A 6185-nucleotide genomic window follows, 5' to 3' on the forward strand; every position below is an offset into this window, starting at 1 on the left:
TCAACACCCTACCTGCAATAGACATATATATTTGAACAGATTTTGCTATTGAAAAATATACAAAAAGGAAATTCACACATCTATAGTAGCATTAGATGTTTCAAAATACTTAGGGTAGAAATTGATTCTTGTAAGTTATTTACGTTTTGCTGGCCTATCATTTGGTGGACCTTACTAAATCTGTGAACATCTTGTAAAATGTCTTATAGTCATCTATCAGTGTTTCAGTACATATGTCTTGGGTATCAGAGGTACTGGAATTTGATGTCTTTAATGAAAATACGCAGAGGGGCACCTGCATGGCTCAGTCGGTTGAGCATCTGACTCTGTTTTGGCTCGGGTCATGATCCTAGGGTTATGGGATTGAGCCCTGCATCAGGCTCTGTGCTGAGTGTAGAGTCTGCTTGGAATTCTCTCTCTCCCTCCCTCTGCCCCTCTCCCCAGCTTGCATGCACTCGAGTGCTTGCTTGCTCTCTCTCACTCTCAAACAAACAAACAAACAAAAAAGTTTGTTAAACAATAAAAAAATAAAATAGGCAGAAAAGATTGGCAGTCCTGGATAGGAGTCAACAGTTGATCATAGAGTGTATTTGAGCTAGACTTTGAATCAGCAGACTGATTGTAGTCCTTGATACATTGGATTTGACCCAAAGGGGTCATATATTTATCTAGAGTTAAAATTTATTACCTATGGAATAGTAGGATTAATAGTTGCTCATCTCCTATTTCATAGGATTGCCGTGATTCTCATTTTACTTTACTATTATTTTCTAAACCTCAAGAGAAGTATTTTTATATTAGATTCTATATATAGAATTTTAAAGTGTTACAAATTGGCACTACAATATGTATATTACATTTTTTTCCATAAAATTACATTTATTTCAGGCAGACACATTGGGCTATTTAGATTGAGGATAATTTGGGTGATTAAAGCAGTTTGGCTTTGCCAGGGACCATGAGTTTCAACTTAATTTCTTACTGGTTTTTAACCACACAAACTGCATTCCACCACCCCCCTCCCCCCTTTCTTCTTTAGACGGATTATTTCCTGTACTTGAAGGAAGAATGGATGTGGAATTAGATCGGCCTAATTAGATTTGACTCTTCTTTCACCAGGACACTTTCAATCCTTTGGGAATATCGTCAGCTTTGCCTTGAGAATACGTCCAGAGTCTCACCACTTTTCTCCAGCTGCACTGCTACCACACTGGTCTAGTCTTCGGTCTGGGCAATTACAGTGACCTCCTAACTGGCCTGCCTGCTTTCATGCTTGCATCTTATAGTCTATTTTTCACATCAAAGTGATCCTATATAAGAGATCTATATAAGAGAAGTTGTGTCCCTTTAGTGCTCAGAATCCTCCAGTGATTCCTCATTTCATTCATTCCAAAGTTCATTGGCCTACAGAGCCCTCCATGAACTGACTGAGCTCCCTGCCTTTCTGACCTGTTTACCTATTTTCTGTCTCTCTCACCCCACTGCGAACCCCTTGGCCTCTTTGATATTCCTCCAACCCACCAAGGAATACCCTTTTGCTTGTGCTGTTATTTCTGCCTTCTGAATGCTGTTCTCTCAGATATTTTCATGGCATTCTCCTTTACTTCCTTCAGGTTTCGGCTCACAACAGTCTAGGAAGCCTTTTCTTACCATCAACTGTAAATAGCACCATAACATCTACTTGCCCTTTTTTTTGTTGTTTTTTTGTTTTTTTTTTTTTTACTTTTCTCTGTAACACTTATTTGCAATGAATACATTATACGGTTGACCCTTGAACAACATGGGTTTGAACTATGTGAGTCCATACATATGTGGATTTTTTTGCAAATATAATACAGTACTGTAAATGTGTTTTCCTTATGACTTTCTTAATATTTTATTTTCTCTAGATTATTATAAGAATACAGTATATAATACATATAAAAATATGTATTAGTTGTTTATGTTATCAGTAAGGCTTCTGGTCAACTGTAGGTTATTAGTAGTTAAGTTTTGGTGGTGGGAGGGTCAAAGTTATACTCAGATTTTCTTTCTTTTTTTTTTTTTAATTAAAAAACATTTTTTTTAAGGTTTATTTATTTTTGAGACAGAGAGAGACAGAGCATGAACGGGGGAGGGTCAGAGAGAGGGAGACACAGAATCTGAAACAGGTCTGAGCTGGCAGCACAGAGCCCGATGCGGGGCTCTAACTGACGGACCGCGAAATCATGACCTGAGCCGAAGTCGGCCACTTAACCGACTGAGCCACCCAGGCGCCCCTATACTCAGATTTTCAACTGCACTGGGGGTTGGTGCCTTTAACCCCCACATTGTTCAGGGGTCAGCTGTATTACTAGTGGGTTTTCAAAATGATACAACCACTCTAGAAAGTAGCTTGTAGTTTCTTAAAAGCTTAAATATGTACTTAACATACAACCCATGTATTTGCTTTTAGATATTTTCCCAGGAGAAATGAATACTGCACAAAAACTTATGAGTAAAGCTGCCATGGGTATGTGTATATTACAGCCCCTAAGTGAAAACAATCCAAATGTCCATCAATATGAAAATGGATAAACAAATGGCATTATAGCCATAAAATGGAATAGTACTCAGGGGAAAAAAAGAACTAGTTATAGATACATACAACATTGATGAACCTCAAAAAGCTTATGCTAAGTAAAAAAGCCAGACCCCAAAAGCATACATACTATTTACAGAATATTCTTAAAAAAGCAGAACTAACCTATCATGATAGAAATCAGATCAACTGCCTGAGGTTGGGAGTGGAGGGGAAACTGACTGAAAAGGGCATTAAGGAGACTTTGGTTGGGGGAGGGTGCTCTGTATCTTGTAGTCATGGAATTCTCACTAAGTATACGTATTTGTTAAGACTGTACACTTAGAATGGATGCATTTCATTATATGTAAAGCTCTAATTCAATATAGGGTTCATTTTTAAAAAGGTGGCTTCATAAGAGAAAGAATGTGGGGCACCTGGGTGGCTCAGTCCATTCAAATCCTACTCTTGATTCAGCTCAGGTCAGGATCTCATAGTTTGTGAGTCTGAGCCCCACATCGGGCTGTGTGCTGACAGTGTGGAGCCTGCTTGGGATTCTCTCTGTCCCTCTCTCTCTGCCCCTCCCTGCTCACACTGTCTCTCAAAAGTAAACATTTTTTTTTTTTTTTTAAGAAAAATAATGTAACCCATGGTGGAAAATGTATTTTAATTTTTTTTAATGTTTATTCATTTTCTTGAGAGAGAAAGAGAGAGACAGACAGAATGCAAGTGGGGGAGGGGCAGAGAAAGAGGGAGACAGAATCTGAAGCAGGCTCCAGGCTCCGAGCTGACAGCACAGAAGGCGATGCTGGGCCTGAACTCATGGACAGCAGATTCATGACCTGAGCTGAAGTTGGACGCTCAACTAACTGAGCCACTCAAGTGCCCCATAAATTACAGATCTGAGAAAATTGGGGGAATCTTAGGGCCTACCATTGAAAAAAATCTCATGTTTTTGTTCAGATATAACTCCACTGTGTGTTACAACTTGAAATGTCTGGTAAAAAGCATCCTGGTTAGCATGATAAGAAAGGTTAAGGAGTCACCATGAAATCCAAACTCTGTAATTTCTCTTAAGCTTCTGAGCGGGTGCAGAAGCTCTGGCCTTCATGAACATCAAGTAGTGTCCTAGAGATGCCATCATCACAAAAAAACAAAACCCAAAGGGCTGGGAAAGTGGTGAAAGGGATGAGTGGTGGTGCTAATACCAATCTGGCTCCTTTGCTACAGACTCTTGTTCTCTCATTCTGTATTTATCCAGTGCTTTATTTAGAAAAGATTAAATCAAAACTGTAAAATTAAAACATGATGAGTGATTAAAAGCAGCAAGAGAAAACAACTTGTTACATATAACAGACTCCCCCTGCCCCAAAGCTGTCAGTAGATTTCTCAGAAACTTTTTGGCCCCAAAGGGAGTGGCATGATATATTCAGGTGCTGAAAGGAAAAAATTCCAACCAAGAATACTTTACCCAGCACAGTTATCATTCAGAATTGAAGGAGAGAGAAAGGGTTTTCCAGACAAGCAAAAGCTAAAGGAATTCATCACCACTAAACCAGCCTTACAAGAAATGTTGAAGGGAATTCTTTAAGCTAAAAGAAAAGGACACTAATTTGCAACAAGAAAACATATGAAAGTAAAAATCTCACTGATAAAGGTAAATATATAGAAAAGATAGTGGATTAATCACTTATAAAGCTAGTATGAAGTTTATTTTTTTTTTTTCAACGTTTTTTATTTATTTTTGGGACAGAGAGAGACAGAGCATGAACGGGGGAGGGGCAGAGAGAGAGGGAGACACAGAATCGGAAACAGGCTCCAGGCTCCGAGCCATCAGCCCAGAGCCTGACGCGGGGCTCGAACTCACGGACCGCGAGATCGTGACCTGGCTGAAGTCGGACGCTTAACCGACTGCGCCACCCAGGCGCCCCTGAAGTTTAAAATAAAATAGGAAAAATATAACTACAATAATTAAAGGATATACAAAATAAAAAGGTAAAATGTGACAGCAAATACATAAAATTGGGGGGGGGGTAAAAATGCAGGGTTTTAAAATGTGTTCGTACTTAAGTTGCTTTCATCTTAAAATAGATGATTGTACAAACAGGCTGTTATATGTGAGCCTCATGGTAACCACACAGCAAAAACCTATAATAGACCCATAAAAGATAATAAGAAAGGAGTCTGAGCATATTACATAAAGTGATCAAGGCACAAGGAAGAAAGGAGTAAAGAATTACAAGGGGTGCCTGGGTGGCTCAGTTGGTTAAGCATCTAAGTTTGACTCAGGTCATGAACTCACGCGCTGGTGAGTTCACACCCCACGTTGGGCTCTGTGCTGACCAGCTCAGAGCCTGGAGCCTGCTTCAGGTTCTATGTCTCTGTCACTCTCTGCCCCTCCCCAACTTGCGTGCATGCATGTGCATGTGTGCATGCCTAGACTCTCTCTCTCTCTCAAAAATAAACATTAAAAAAAAAAAAAAAAAAGAATTACGAAACAGCCACAAAATTGAATCAGTAATCAAAAACCTCCCGACTAGCAAGAGTTCAGGGATGAGACAGCTTCACTCATGAATTCTACTAAACAAAGATTTTAATACCAATCCTTCTCAAAGTCTTCCAAAAATTTGAAGAGAAAGGAATGCTTCTGAACTCATTTTATGAGGTCAGCATTACTCTCATACCAAAACCAGTCAAAGACACCATAAAAAATAAAACTATGGACTACTATTCCTGGTGAACGTAGATGAAAAAAATCCTCAACAAAATACAAGCAAACTGAATTCAACAATACATTAAAAGAAGCATTCACAGTGATCAAGTGGGATTTATTCCAGTGATGCAAGGATGGTTCACAATCTGCAAATTAATCACTATGATATACCACATTAAAAATGTGAAGGAATGTGGAGCGCCTGGGTGGCTCAGTCAGTTAAGCATCTGACTCTTGATTTTGGTCATGATCTCAGGGTCTGTGAAATTGAGCCCTGTATTGGGCTGTGTGCTGATAGTACAGAGCTTGCTTGTGATTCTTTCTCTCTCCCCCTCTATCTGCCCTTCTCCTCCTTGCATATGCGCTCTCTCTCTCAAATAAGCATTAAAAAACGAAGGAATAAAATGATCTCAGTAGATGCAGAAAAAGTAGTTGTCAAAGTTTAGCATACTTTTAGATTAAAAAAAAAAAAAACCAACAACCCTGTCAACAAAGTGAGTATAGAGAGAACATACCTTAACATAGTAAAGGCCATATATGACAAGACCACAGCTAACACTATGCTCAATAGTAAAAAATTGAAAGCTCTTGTTTTAAGATTAGGAACAAGATAAGGATGTTTACTATCACCCCTTTTTTTCTTTTTTTTTTTGTTTTCAAAAAATATTTATTTTTTCTTTTTGAATTTTAATGACTAGTTTTTGTTTTTTTTTTAATATATGAAATTTATTGTCAAATTGGTTTCCATACAACACCCAGTGCTCATCCCAAAAGGTGCTCTCCTCAATGCCCATCATCCAATTTCCCCTCTCCCCCACCCCCCATCAAACCTCAGTTTGTTCTCAGATTTTAAGAGTCTCTTATGCTTTGGCTATCTCCCACTCTAACCTCTTTTTTTTTTTTCCTTCCCCTCCCCCATGGGTTTCTGTTAAG

The sequence above is a fragment of the Panthera leo genome, chromosome A1 (assembly GCF_018350215.1).
Source record: "Panthera leo isolate Ple1 chromosome A1, P.leo_Ple1_pat1.1, whole genome shotgun sequence".
Classification (NCBI taxonomy): domain Eukaryota; kingdom Metazoa; phylum Chordata; class Mammalia; order Carnivora; family Felidae; genus Panthera; species Panthera leo.